This window comes from Schistocerca cancellata, chromosome 6 (genome assembly GCF_023864275.1).
Source record: "Schistocerca cancellata isolate TAMUIC-IGC-003103 chromosome 6, iqSchCanc2.1, whole genome shotgun sequence".
Taxonomy (NCBI): Eukaryota; Metazoa; Arthropoda; class Insecta; order Orthoptera; family Acrididae; genus Schistocerca; species Schistocerca cancellata.
Window position 1 is genome coordinate 40,199,168 of NC_064631.1, and position 15,736 is coordinate 40,214,903.

At 45.1% G+C, this 15,736-nt stretch overlaps 1 protein-coding gene across 1 annotated transcript in view; it reads right to left on the reverse strand.

Moving 5' to 3' along the window:
- Positions 1-15,736, reverse strand: part of LOC126191198 (putative phosphatidate phosphatase) — a 354,047-nt gene that overhangs the window by 132,183 nt on the left and 206,128 nt on the right. The window lies entirely within an intron of this gene.

The following is a 15,736-nucleotide window of genomic DNA, read 5'->3' on the forward strand; positions in this document are numbered from 1 at the left end:
CTTCGCCTGCGTCTTGCAGATGGCGCAGCTGTAGAAGTAAGCGCAACTGTTTTACGATATAGACCAACATGTTGATGAAACTGTTATCAAAGCGCGTGGAAGTGAAGACATATCGTCCTAATCTTTCCGGGGAAACGTTGTGTTACAAGGATTATTCTGTTCTACGAAATCCCGAATTACTCGTTGCGTGGAACGTAAAACACTTTTAAGTTCTGAGTTCTATCAGCATTCCAAGAAATAGTAGTATCAGCGCGACGTTAAACCATGAAACTGTTTTTCTTCTCTTGATGGACCTCACAAATCTATAAGATATTGCAGTGTCTGTGTCATTCTTAATTGCGATGCGAAGTACCTTTGGACTTGCATGCATGTCGAAAGGAACTTTGCATCTTAATTCAGAATAACACAGGCACTGCAATATCGTATTTATCAGCCGACACCGGGCGATCGACTTTCAAGTAAAATGTCTCACCTGTACGGGAATATACACAATGTTGTACGAGTACAGGCTGTAGACGCATGGTAGACGAGATACAGACGTGATATGCAAGTTTAGTCCGGCTGTGAGTCATGTACGCAGAGGCAAATGGTAATTCGACCGCTCGCGATGAGCGGGAAATCCAGCTTCGAGTACCGGTCCGGCACTAATTTTCATTGTCGTCGTTCCATTCTACAGCTGATGGAAAATTCGTAATTTCGCGCCAGTAATGTGCCGGAACGAAATGCGGTTGGAATCGTATCGCCTGTGTTAAATGTGTAGCTGCCGGAAGTTTAAATGTTGCATGTCTGTTAGTTATTTTTCAGTGCTGTATTGAGTAGAACGTTGTGTCGCAACTGTTTGCGAATTTCGAGATGGCAATTTACAATTTAGAGGGGCAACGCGTCTGCATTAAATTTCGTTTGAAACTCAGGGAAACCTTTACAGAGACACACCAAATGACGTAGGAAGTCAACAGTAATGAGTACTTAAGCCGTAATCGGTGTTAGGCCGGTATTACACAACAAAATTTCTTTGTCCAAAACCTTTGTCAAACATCTTTGTCAAAGAAATTTCTTGGTGTAATATGGAACTTTGTCAAATGTCGTCAAATATTGGATCAAATCTAAGGCCTCGCTGGGGATTTGATCGTAGAAGTCGCTTGTCTTCTGTTCTCTGCAATGTGACATGTTACCACGTGGAGCGCCATCATCGCAGCAGCGTTCTGTCATCTGTAGTGTTTTTATAAACATTGCCATTAAATACAATTGGTGTGTACCGACAAATGAACCGACAACTATGAAATTAGTAGAGATGTATGAAGCTGATGTGGCGCTTTACAACGTGAGGAACCCTGAATACAAAAATAGATTAAGAAGATTGGAGACTTGACCTAACCTAACCTATCCTAACTCTCACCTGTAGCAAGGAATCGGAGTGTTACAGTGAGCCTGTCTTCTGCAGATATAGCAGTTTTTAAGTGAGTATTGTTATATGAGGATACACTTCACTGATCACATACAGAAATGTATGCTCATCCGTTCATAAGTAATTGATGCACGATTTGACGTCCCCCACTATAAGCTCACGTAACAAGTTTTGTTGAATGCTTTTATCGTGTCGTCATAAAACCCACGGCTTCACCCAGGTACGTTTCCTTTTTTTTCCCCACCTCTCTTCCGCATGTGCACACAGTGCAATTGTGCATGCAACTGCTGCAGTTATAAAAAGTTGTTGTTGTTAGCCATCTTGAACTTTGACGAAAAATATGATGACAGTGTAATACTCCTTTTTAGCGCTACGTCAAAGATCTTTGTCAAATAAATTTGACGAATATTTGATCACATCTTTGACAAAGAAATTTGATAGTGTAATACCGGCCTTAGGAATGGTTTTCACTATTTAAAAATGGCGGACAGAAGTTAAAAATGGCCAGACAAATGTTACAGATGACCCTCGTTCAGGACGCCATTCGATACCTACCGACGACGCTCACTTCAGGAATGTCAACGCAAGTGTGCACGCCAATCGAAGACTGACTGCCGGAGAGATTGCAGAAGAAAGTAACATTTCAGTGGGATCATGTCATGAAATCCACCATCTTGGAATGCATCGTTTTGCCACCAAGTTCGTACGTCGGCTCATGAGCCAGAAAGCCCTTCGCCCAAGCAATCTGTGAAGAGCTTTTGGGTCGCGCAAGTGAGAACGAGATGTTCCTTAAAAGAATCATTACTGCTGATTAGACGTGGGCCTACGGTTATGATGTTGAGACTAAGGTTCAGTCTTCACAACGGGTCGGGAAAGGTTCTCCAGCACCAAAAAATGCTCACCAGGTCAGGTGAAATGTCAAAGCCATGCTGGTAGTTTTCTTCGATTAGTTCTTCATGTATTCATGCCACAGTGATAAACTATTAACCGATGGTTATAATCGGGACGTGTTGCGACGCCTGTGAGAAACTGTGTGAAGGAAACTGCCTCAAATGTGGCGATACAACACATGGCTCTTGCATCACGATAACGCACGCGCACATTCATCTCTGTTGGTGCGCGACTATCGCACAAAATAGGAAATCTCTGTGGTGCCTCATACTCCGTACTCTCCAGACCTGACCTCTGCTTTTTTTTTATTATTTCCAAAGTTGAAAACGCCGTTGTAGGAACGAAGATGTGCAACGACAGACGAGATAACTAAAATTCGCAGACGACGCTTCGCGCTATATAGGAATAGGCGTACCAAGACTGCTTCCGGAAGTGGAAACGGTGTTGGGAGTGGGGTATCAGTTGTGGAGGAGAGTATTTCGAAGGAGACCATGCACAAAAAGCAAAAGGTAAATGTAGAAAAATACTGTGGACAAAGTTCTGGAAATTTTTGAATAGGCCTGGTACATGTTTTAGGGATCAGAAAAACCTACCAGATACCGGTATTTTAGTTCTGAATAACCAGTATTTCTCAGTATTTGTTTGGTCGGTTACAACAGGTTTTTATCATTTTTTTACTAATACAATGTGTAAAATTTTGCTTCCTCCGTTTGCCGATAGTTGGCGACAACGGTAAGTAGCGGTCGAACGAAACAAATCGAAGACATCAGGCAGTTAGCTTGGACCTCGGTCAACATAACCTCATTCAAACATTAGTCGATTTGTGCCTGCATCATAAAGCTGTTCTTAATTGAAAATGTCAGTTTACGAGCCTAATTCTCGTCATTTGCGGGAGGTGTTACTGTTTTGTTTCAATATCAAGAAAACAGCGGCTGAGTCTCATCTAATGCTCTCAAGTACGTATTTTAAGGACGCTATTAGTGAAGGAACATGCCGTGAGTGGTTTCAACGCTTCAAGAACGGCGGTTTTAACGTCGTAGATCGGTATGGTGGTGGAGGAGAGAATGTTTTCGAAGATGCAGAACTGGATACATTGCTGAGTGAAGACTCGCGTCAGACTGAAGAAAAATTGGCACGATTAGTGGGAGTGACACAGCAAGCCATTTCTATACGTGCAAGGCTATGGGCATGATTCAGAAAGAAGGAACTTACGTCCCGTGTGAGCTGAAACCTAGAGACGTTGAACAGCGTTTGTGTGTTTGTGAACAGCTGTTTCAGAGGCAAAAACGGAAGGGACTTCTGCATCCCATTATGACCGGGGACAAAAAATGGGTTCCTTGCAATAACCCAAAACGCATGAAATCACGGGGATATCCCGGCCATGCTTCCGCCGTCGACGGCTAAAACCGAATATACACGGCTCTGCATTTCGTGGGACCAGCTCGGCGTCGTGTACTATGAGGTGTTAAAACCGAGCGAAACAATCACAGGTGCTCGTTATCGAACGCAATTAATGCGTCTGAGCAGAGCATTAAAAGACAAACGGCCGCAATGCAGTGAGAGGCGCTATAAAGTGATTTTCGAGCAGGACAACGCTCGACCCCGAGTTGGAAAAGAGGTCAAAAGGTACTTCCAAAAGTTAGAATGGGATGTCCTACACCACCCGCCGTATTCTCCAGACATTGCTCCCTCTGGCTATCGCCTGCTTAGATCAATGGCGCATGGCCTGGCTGACCAACACTTACGATCTCATGAAGAAGTCACAAATTGGATCGATTCGTGGATCGCTCCAAAAGATGAACAATTTTTTGAACGCGGGATTCGTACACTGCCCGACATATGGGAGAAAGTAGAGGGCAGCGATGGAAAATAGAGTGGCCAGCATGTTCTCCAGGCACGCTTCAGGATAACGACATCGCTCGACTAGAGCGGACAGCATGTTCTCCAGACATGAACTCTAATGAACATGCCTGGGATAGATTGAAAAGGGCTGTCTATGGACGACGTAACCCACCAGCCACTCTGAGGGATCTACGACGAATCGCCGTTGAGGAGTGGGACAATCTGGACCAACGGTGTGATACGTGTGTAACCAATTTGCTTCATTAAAGCCTCAAATGTTGAGTAAAAAACGGCGGAAGAAAAGTCGTACACCTTGTAACTGGATAAAAATGTTCGCATATAAATTTGCGATAACAGCAGTGCTACAATTTTTGATTTCTCAATGAAAATTTTTTAAAAAAGAGTAAAATTTCCATTGCTTTGAAATAATGAATTCTTACAGAAACTGCAAAAAGCAATCAGCACTATTTTAATGACAACGCTATACTTAGAAATTATCAACAAACACATGGCAAATGGAATCGGTAGAGCGTTGCAACGACAATAATGTACGTGCGTGTTGCCGTGTGGCGGTGCGTATTACACGATGTGCGTGCACGTGCTATCTAAGCCGTGTACATGTGGTAACTTCTCGCTGTCGCCCTCGGACATCGGTTGTGTTGCTGAATGGCTCCATGCCTAATTTGGAAGTATTTTACAAAATGTGGTACCAGTGAGCTACGCTGCTCCATTTGCTTTAAAAGATTAAACACGGGAGGAGGCACAACAAACTTACATCATATAAGGAGAACAAACATACACAGCGTTCCTTACAAGGGAAACACCGCAACGCACCCTCGTCAGATTTCGTGGTAAAATGGATAGCCCGTCAAAAGCTGAACAGGGATCAAGCATGAAAACGCGAATAAGGTGTACTGAACTGCGAAAAAAAAAAGCAAAATAGTGAACGGTCCAAGCTCAAGACGTTTCAACATTATTGATACAGGAAAAAAACATTTTTTATGTGTATTTTCTCGTTTTATTTCCCGCCTCTTTGGATATCTTGCGCTTCGTAGTATGAGGATCACTGGATTAAAAATGTGGCACACTAATAACATCAAAAGATATATTTTGTACGTACTAATACGTCTGGGGTTGGATGCCGAAGTAATCTACCTCAAAAATATTGAGTGAAAATCAATACTTTAAGGTTCAAATAGCTCAGGGCACTTTGGGACTTAACATCTGAGGCCATCAGTCGCCTAGAACTTAGAACTACTTAAACCTAACTAATCTAAGGACATCACACACATCCATGCCCGAGGCAGGATTCGAACCTGCGACCGTAGCGGTCGCGCGGTTCCAGACTGAAGCGCCTAGAACCGCACGGCCACACCGGTCAGTACTTTAAGGCCAGATTGTCATTCAAAATGGTCTAAAATCCGATTTTTATTGCATTTTTTGAGAGGTATATGTGTTTAGAATGTTGCGATGAAAATGTTTTATAATCCGTGCCTTAAAAAAGTTTCCTCAGCCTATTGCTGGGGGCAGTGTCACAACCGCCTTGGTACGCTCTCAGACGGAGATGCCCGGCTCATGCAGAAAGCATGCCGCATCGTGGCGCACGCTCACACAATGATTGATATTGCAATACACATGCAAACATATTCGCCCAATAAGCCGGCGAACAACGTGTGCAGGCTGAAGAACGCGGCATACCCAGCCCAGTCAGATCCGCTTTCCTCGCTAACAAGAACGAGGGAACTGCTCTCCAGGAACGATTCGAGTTAGAGGATTCGGTCCTGAAACTGAAGACTAAACGTAAGTAAGAAGATCCTTGTTTTGGTCAAATTTTGGTCAAAACTGGTCAAAATATAATTTTTGATCCGTCATATTACATTAGACATTTTGAATTTTGAAAATAGAACGTAAGATTTGTGTTCAGCGACATCAAAAATATATAATAACGTGTAGTTTATATGAAAAGTATTCAACCTATTAACTTCTAACTTTGACTTCCGAAAAGTAAACTCTTTTCCTGGGAGCTCATACCTATAATATGCGCAATTTGTTAATATTTTTCGTATTTTACGTAAAGCCATAAAGAGTGACACAAACCCCCAAAAAATATAACTTTAGCTTCGATTTAGCACCAATCGTTGAATTCAAGGTTATTTCATTGAGGTTCGGTATAAGCCCCCCTAAATTTAATGTAGTATCAACTGATGTTATGCATTTTTGATTTCAGATAACTCCTGAGGGGCTACATTGCTCGCATCTACGAACTTCAAACTCGCAGGCCCTTGATCAAACCATGATTACGGGGGCCTTGTTTTTTGCATTGAAAATCTACACTCCTGGAAATGGAAAAAAGAACACATTGACACCGGTGTGTCAGACCCACCATACTTGCTCCGGACACTGCGAGAGGGCTGTACAAGCAATGATCACACGCACGGCACAGCGGACACACCAGGAACCGCGGTGTTGGCCGTCGAATGGCGCTAGCTGCGCAGCATTTGTGCACCGCCGCCGTCAGTGTCAGCCAGTCTGCCGTGGCATACGGAGCTCCATCGCAGTCTTTAACACTGGTAGCATGCCGCGACAGCGTGGACGTGAACCGTATGTGCAGTTGACGGACTTTGAGCGAGGACGTATAGTGGGCATGCGGGAGGCCGGGTGGACGTACCACCGAATTGCTCAACACGTGGGGCGTGAGGTCTCCACAGTACATCGATGTTGTCGCCAGTGGTCGGCGGAAGGTGCACGTGCCCGTCGACCTGGGACCGGACCGCAGCGACGCACGGATGCACGCCAAGACCGTAGGATCCTACGCAGTGCCGTAGGGGACCGCACCACCACTTCCCAGCAAATTAGGGACACTGTTGCTCCTGGGGTATCGGCGAGGACCATTCGCAACCGTCTCCATGAAGCTGGGCTACGGTCCCGCACACCGTTAGGCCGTCTTCCGCTCACGCCCCAACATCGTGCAGCCCGCCTCCAGTGGTGTCGCGACAGGCGTGAATGGAGGGACGAATGGAGACGTGTCGTCTTCAGCGATGAGAGTCGCTTCTGCCTTGGTGCCAATGATGGTCGTATGCGTGTTTGGCGCCGTGCAGGTGAGCGCCACAATCAGGACTGCATACGACCGAGGCACACAGGGCCAACACCCGGCATCATGGTGTGGGGAGCGATCTCCTACACTGGCCGTACACCACTGGTGATCGTCGAGGGTACACTGAATAGTGCACGGTACATCCGAACCGTCATCGAACCCATCGTTCTACCATTCCTAGACCGGCAAGGGAACTTGCTGTTCCAACAGGACAATGCACGTCAGCATGTATCCCGTGCCACCCAACGTGCTCTAGAAGGTGTAAGTCAACTACCCTGGCCAGCAAGATCTCCGGATCTGTCCCCCATTGAGCATGTTTGGGACTGGATGAAGCGTCGTCTCACGCGGTCTGCACGTCCAGCACGAACGCTGGTCCAACTGAGGCGCCAGGTGGAAATGGCATGGCAAGCCGTTCCACAGGACTACATCCAGCATCTCTACGATCGTCTCCATGGGCGAATAGCAGCCTGCATTGCTGCGAAAGGTGGATATACACTGTACTAGTGCCGACATTGTGCATGCTCTGTTGCCTGTGTCTATGTGCCTGTGGTTCTGTGAGTGTGATCATGTGATGTATCTGACCCCAGGAATGTGTCAATAAAGTTTCCCCTTCCTGGGACAATGAATTCACGGTGTTCTTATTTCAATTTCCAGGAGTGTAAAATGAAGTTCAAAGCATGATCAATCATAAGCCCCAAACAGATCCTTTGTATGGTTTTTCGTGTTTTCGTTGACTCAAAAACTTCCAAACTTTGCCTATTTTTTGCTCATATGAATGAGAATCTGACCTTAAGATAAAATAAGTTTTGAGCATTTCCTGTAAAATTTAGCTCTTTGGCCAACCTGTGTTACCAAATTTACCGAATGAGTTGTACCAAAAGTGGAAATTTTAGAATCTTGTCCCATCTTGAATAAATTTATGTGGACGCCTTGAGTTTTAGGGTACCAGGCCTGAGAGGGAATGACGGGATTTATTTCCTCCAACAACCGCCCCACCGCGCCGGTCGATCTGAGCTCCAGTTCGTTTACGCTCGCGACCGATTGCCGTGTTATAGTCTCTGCAGTATACTATTTGTTGTTTCTGATGCTATCTTCAGCCTGCAGTCGGTATCACGCAACTGTCCTCTCCAGTCTATCCACTGAAATACTCTTCGTCTCTGCGTAGCTACTGCAACAGTCTTCCCCTGAAACCAGTTACTGCACTCAGGTACTGGTCTGTGTATACCACTATTACTCTCCACAATTCGGTCCATTACGAAACTGTCGATTTCTTGATGCCTCAGCATTTGTCTTTGTAATCCCACAGTTAGTGTTACAGCTCCCTGATCTCATAGGTGTTCTGTGACTTATTTACGAAATGACTTTGCTTGATGAAGAATGCTAGTGGCTCAATACTGTCTTGAACTCTCTCTCTCTTCTGTTGTAGCCGTCTCAATGAACGAATGTAATGAAAGTTTGTGTCTTACGATGCTGATTTAGATACGCTGAAATGCAATAATATGTGTACTGGAGAGCCAAAGTAACTGGTACGGCCACCTGATATCGTGGAAGCCCCCTACGAGCACGCAGAAGTGCCGGAGCACGACGTGGCATGGACTCGATATATGTCTGAAGTAGTGTTGTAGGGAACTGATGCCATGAATCCTGCAGGACTGTCTGCAAACCCGTAATAGTATGAGGGGGTGGAGGTCTCTTCTGAACAGCACGTTGCAAGGCATACCAGATATGCTGAATACTGTTCATGTCTCAGGAGTTCGGTGGCCAGCGGAAGTGTTTAAACTCAGAAGAGTGTTCCTGGAGCCGCTCTCTAGCAATTCTGAACGTGTGGGGTGTCGCATTGTCCTGCTGGAATTGTCCAATTACGTCGCAATGGACAATGGACATGAATGGATGAAGATGATCAGACAGGATGCTAACTTACGTATCACCTGTCAGAGTCGTATCTAGACGTATGAGAGATCCCATATCACTCCAACTGCACACGCCCTACACATTACAAAGTCTCCACCAGGTTGAACAGTCCCCTACTGACATGCAGGGTCCATGGACACATGAGGTTGTCTCCATACCCGTACACGTTCATCCGCTCAATACAACTTGAAACGAGACTCGTCCGACCAGGAAACATGTTTGCAGTCATCAACAGTCCAATGTCGGTATTGACGGGCCCAGGCGAGGAGTAAAGCTTTGTGTCATGCAGTCATCAAGAGTATAACAGTGGGCCATCGGCTCCGAAAGCCCATATCGATGATGCTTCGCTGAATGGTTCGCACCCTAACACTTGTTGATGGCCCAGCACTGAAATCTGCAGCAATTTGCGGAAGGGCGTACTTCTGTTACGTTGAACGATTCTCTTCAGTCGTCGTTGGTCCCATTCTTGCAGGACCTTTTTTCGGCCGCAGCAATATCGCAGATTTGATGTTTTACCGGATACCTGATATTCACGGTACACTCGTGAAATGGTCGTACGGAAAAATCCCCACTTCATCGCTGCGTCGGAGATGCTGTGTACCGTCGCTCTTGCGGCGATTATAATACCACGTTAAAACTCACTTAAATCTTGATAACCTGCCATTGTAGCAGTGGTAACCGATCTAACAAGAGCGCCAGACACTTGTCTTATATAGCCGTTCCGACCGCAGCGCCGTATTCTGCCTGGTTACATATCTCTGTATTTAAATACGCATGCGTATACCAGTTTCTTTGGTATATTCAGTGTATATTTACTTTATTGATTTGTATTATTTAATTTACGCCCTGCCCTCATTTAATAATTTCATGATTTCCAGCAGATATTCGTTGTTGGTCGTCTTAAAACGATGAAGCAGTGGATCGTCCGGCATTGTCGCAGCCTAAATGCTCAAAGCATGTTCCAGAAAACGAACCTATCTTCATTTCATTACATGACAACGAAGTTCGATGCCAATTTATAAACGTCATTTTATTGCGAAGTTAATTCTGGCACGCAAAAACTGATTAATCATCTTTTCACGGTCACGTATTATCGTGTTGAAGACAGGCCTACAATACAGGCTTCGGCGACTTTCATCATTTATCTCATCATTATAATAGCCCTGCTCTGTCTTCTAATTATTAGATACACTACAACAAATATACACATAAAAAAAGGTTTGCACCATCACCTCAGTTCCGAGAGTTCCGGAACCTGTACAGAAAATTGGAATAGAGATCAACATAAACATCATTTCCGCCCTTTTTATTGCTCATGAAAACCACACATTGCATGCTGTACCACCATACAGCGAGACGTTCAGAGGTGGTGGTCCACATTGCTGTACACACCGGTACCTCTAATACCCTGTAGCACGTCCTCTTGCATTGATGCATGCCTGTATTCGTCGAGGCATACTATCCACAAGTTAATCAAGGCACTGTTGGCCCAGATTGTCCCATTCCTCAACGGCGATTCGGCGTAGATCCCTCAGAGTGGTTGGTAGGTCACGTAGTCCATAAACAGCCATTTGAATCTCTCCCATGCATGTTCAATAGAGTTCATGTCTGGAGAACATGGTGTACACTCTAGTCGAGCGATGTCGTTATGCTGAAGCATATCTGGAGAACATGCTGGCCACTCTAGTAGAGCGATGTCGTTATCCTGAAGGAAGTTATTCACAACATGTGTACGATGGGGGCACGAATTGTCGTCCATGAAGACGAATGCCTCGCCAATATGCTGCCGATATGGTTGCACTATCGGTCGGAGGATGGCATTCACGTATCGCACAGCCGTTAGGCACCTTCCATGATCACCAGCGGCGTACGTCGGCCCCTCATAATGCAACCCCAAAACAGCAGAGAACCTCCACCCCGCTGCACACACTGGACAGTGTGTCTAAGGCATTCAGCCTGACCGCGTTGTCTCCAAACACGTCTCCGATTATTGTCCGGTTGAAGGCATATGCGACACACATCAGTGAAGAGAACGTGGTGCCAATCCTGGGCGGTCCATTCGGCGCATTGTTGGGCCCATCTGTACAGCGCTGCATGGTGTCGTGGTTGCAAAGATGGGCCTCGCCATGGAGGTCGGGGGTGACGTTGCGCATCATGCAGCCTATTGCGCACAGTCTGTCGTAACACGACATCCTGTGGCTGCACGAAAAGCATTATTCAAGATGGTGGCGTTGCTGTCAGGGTGCCTCCGAGCCATAATCCGTAGGCAGTGGTCATCCACTGCAGTAGTAGCCCTTGGGCGGCCTGAGCGAGGCATGTCATCGACAGTTCCTACCTCTCTTTATCTCCTCCATGTCTGAACAACATCGCTTTGGTTCACTCCGAGACGCCTGGACACTTCCCTTGTTGAGAGCCTTTCCTGGCACGAAGTAACAATGCGGACGCGATCGGAGCGCGGTATTTACCGTCGAGGCATGGTTGAACTACAGACAACACGAGCCGTATACCTCCTCCCTGGTGGAATGACTAGTACTGATCGGCTGTCGGATCGCCTCCGTCCAATAGGCGCTGCTCATCCATGGTTGATTACATGTTTGGGAGGTTTTAGTGAAATCCCTGAACAGTCAAACGGACCGTGTCTGTAATACAATATCCACAATCAACGTCTATAGGAGTCCTGGGAACCGGATCATGCAAAACATTTTTTGTTGTATATATTAACAGCTTACTATACGGAAAGAGCGATTACATGTTGTCAAGTAACTCCTAACAACAGTCCAGTTAAGGCACACAGCTATTGTAACTTCAGCTACATTCATTACCTATTCATTAGTTATTCAGTTGACATATTTAATGTGAAGAAATCTTCGGTAGTGCTACGAAGCTTCCATACTCCACTTGTGTGTACTGTTAATATACCATGCCTCAATTTCGTACGAGGGTACACTCGACATAAAAACTTTGAGAAAAGACTTTGTATTCTTGTCATTGCTTGTCTACATTTTATATCCTCTCTACTACCATAATAGCAAATGTCATTTAGTACTTTTAGTGTCTCATTTCCTAATCTAATTCCCTCACCATCGCCTGACAATTCGGCTACTTTCGAATACCCTTGTTTTACATTTGCTGACATTCACTTAATAATCTGTTTTACAGACACTATCCATTCCATTCAACTACGCTTCCAAGTCCTTCACTGTCTCTGTCAGAATTACAATGTCATTTTCAAACCTCAGCCTTTTAATTCCTTTTTCCTGAACTTTAATTCCCTTTCCGATTTTCTCATTGGTTTTTCTTCAGTGCTCTCTCAATGCAGACCGAACAACATCGGGGATAGACTACATCCCTGTCTCACTCCTATCTCGACTACTGGCTCTATTTTATGTCATTCTACCAGGGACATACACCATAGTATTCACCATTGTATACGTCACTGATGACGGATGCTCCGTCGTAACCTTGACGGAACACTTGCTCACATTCGTTTTACATACTGTCTGGTTATAATTATCCTTCCGCTACTTGAGAATACCCCCATGGAAAATGAGTGATCTCAGGTCAATGAAACTTTGTAGAAATATTTTTAAGAACATGTGGAAGAGAAATATCTAATAAACTACTGAAAGAAATACATTTTAATTTCCTCGTGACAGGTTAATGTCTGTTTACGTTCCAGGTTACAAAGGTTGCTCAGAGTGGCGACCATGTACATCCACGATAGCCTGGAGCCGCACTATAAATTGCTCTACTGCTGCTTGAAATATCTCAGTCGGAATATAGGCTACCTACCTCGCAATGCTCGTCCGCAACCTCCGACGTGTCTTAGTGTCCTGTTGATAGACTCTTTTCTTCAGGTAACCCCACAACCAGAAATCAGACGGGTTGAAATCTACTGATCTTGGTGGGCACGCAGTTTGGAACGATCGGTGATTCGAACTTTCGAATTACGTCCTTCAGCCCGGTGCGGAAAGAGAAGTATTCCTTTAAAAAAATGGTTCAAATGGCTCTGAGCACTATGGGACTTAACATCTGTGGTCATCAGTCCCCTAGAACTTAGAACTACTTAAACCTAACTAACCTAAGGACATCACACACATCCATGCCCGAGGCAGGATTCGAACCTGCGACCGTAGCAGTCGCGCGGTTCCGGACTGAGCGCCTAGAACCGCTAGACCACCGCGGCCGGAAGTATTCCTTTAATGCGACTATGCCGGTGAAGAGTAGCACCACTATTGCCGTTATTTTGAGAAAACAGCTTTACCAGTAAATCCCTGCTCACCTTTTCCATACCCATGTTGGCTGTGGAGGAGGAGGATATTAGTGTTTAACGTCCCGTCGACAACGAGGTCATTAGAGACGGAGCGCAAGCTCGGGTGAGGGAAGGATGGGGAAGGAAATCGGCCGTGCCCTTTCAAAGGAACCATCCCGGCATTTGCCTGAAGCGATTTAGGGAAATCACGGAAAACCTAAATCAGGATGGCCGGAGACGGGATTGAACCGTCGTCCTCCCGAATGCGAGTCCAGTGTGCTAACCACTGCGCCACCTCGCTCGGTCATGTTGGCTGTCTGTAGCTGTAATGCACACTGGTGCTTGTGTTTCATCACTACGTCGCCGTGTCAGTACTGGCATCTAGCGGCAAGTCATGACACTAATATCACTAACAACATAAATCCTATAAAGTTGGGTACATATGCAATAAATAGTTTTCCGTCTACACTGGCTCAAGCAGCGAAAGTTTAATTACTGCCACCCTATGTTCAGTTAACTGATGTTCATATCCTAATGCTCACGGCGCCTGTAACTGCTTATGAATGCCTGTGTTTGTATAGCTGTGATGTTCGACTCTTTGATCACATTTCACCCTCATATGCACAACTATACTGGCTGCGTGCAGACGGATTTGCATATCCTCTGTCTTCTTTACCGCCTGATCAGTGAACACTGTCCCTCATATCTCTCGTCGAGCTTAACGCTTTTGCCTGAGCAACATGGCAGAAACACCCTTTCTCATCAGAGCAAAATCCCTTGTGTCCCACTCAACCGATCAGCCGCCTTCTAGATGTACCGGTACTTCCTCAGCAGCAGGAATCCCATTCAGGAACAACCTCCCGCGTTACATTAGAGAACTGAATAAAATCTTCAGCTTCCGATGGCTGATAATGACATATCTTCTAAATCACCAGTAAGATTACCATTATCCCTGTACGCACTCGTTACCCTTGTACATCCCTCTTTCCATCCTTATCTCCCTCATTCCCAAGTATTCGTAGCCGATGCAGTCTCCTTAAATATCCTTTCACCAGAACTCAAAATGGCTCTGAGCACTATGCGACTTAACTTGTGAGGTCATCAGTCGCCTAGAATTTAGAACTAATTAAACCTAACTAACCTAAGGATATCACACGCATCCATGCCCGAGGCAGGATTCGAACCTGCGACCGCAGCGGTCGCTCGGCTCCAGACTGTAGCGCTTAGAATCGCACGGCCGCTCCGGCCGGCCCTTTCACCAGAACTCGCAATCTCAGAAAACATCTATTTTGTAGACCTAAAAGTACTCCTTATATCTGCCACTATCATTATTTTTATTAATGTCACTAGTATTATTATTAATATTATTATTACTATTATTACTGTTAGTGGCTTCAGCTGCAGCAGTACAAGTAATGCCAATATAAACTTTGTGAGTTCATGGTCAGTATAATTTACTCACGCTGCACTTCAAACATTCAAATAAATTTAAAACTACGTAGTTGTCATATTGAAATTGTTATTTCTTAGGTAACTATGATGTAATAGGTATTGTATGCTTGAAACTCTGGTCATGTGTAAGAGAGGGCATAATGGCCGTAATCTGATCAGGCTAAGTATATAAATTAAAAGGAAGGTCAGCGTTGGCCGTAATATTGATGTTTTTTGATAGCAGAATCGATTTTCGATCACATGGTGATCATCTTCAGTGCTGTACAAATTAAACTGACACTGGTATCAAGTTATCAATAACCAAAACTGAGAAGCGATCGTTGTGCACACAGCACTCTATGCAGTCGCCAATCAATAAGTATATAAATACATAAAGCAGACTGATTTTGGACCTGCATAAACAGAGGCAATTGATTCGCGTATCTTTACGGCAGAATGATTTGCAAAATAATCTTTCATTGTTTTAACATACCGAAAGACTTCAGTTGACCGACTGATTTTACTAATATCTCCACTTTTTCTTCTCATTTATATTTTCTCTCTTTCGTTTCTATTTGTACGTACTTTCCAGAGGTTCCTTGCCCTCGGGGGAAACAGCCCTGTGGTCCGAACCTAATTACGCCTGTACTACCATCGCTGGATAGTTTCCCTATCATGCGGTGATGGTTTTCCGGATATCGGCTTCTTAGAGTAAACAGGATATCGCGACGTGACGCAAATCTCAACAATACAGCGATCTCTGGAGCGGCAAACGCCGTTGCTTAGCATTAGTCTGACGCGAGAAAATTAACGAGCATCATGAATGTATCCATCCCCAGTCAGCAAGGTCTCATGAAAACCGTGAAATGCAGTCGGAGTACGGAGCAAGGACAGCAGTAAGTAGGTAAGT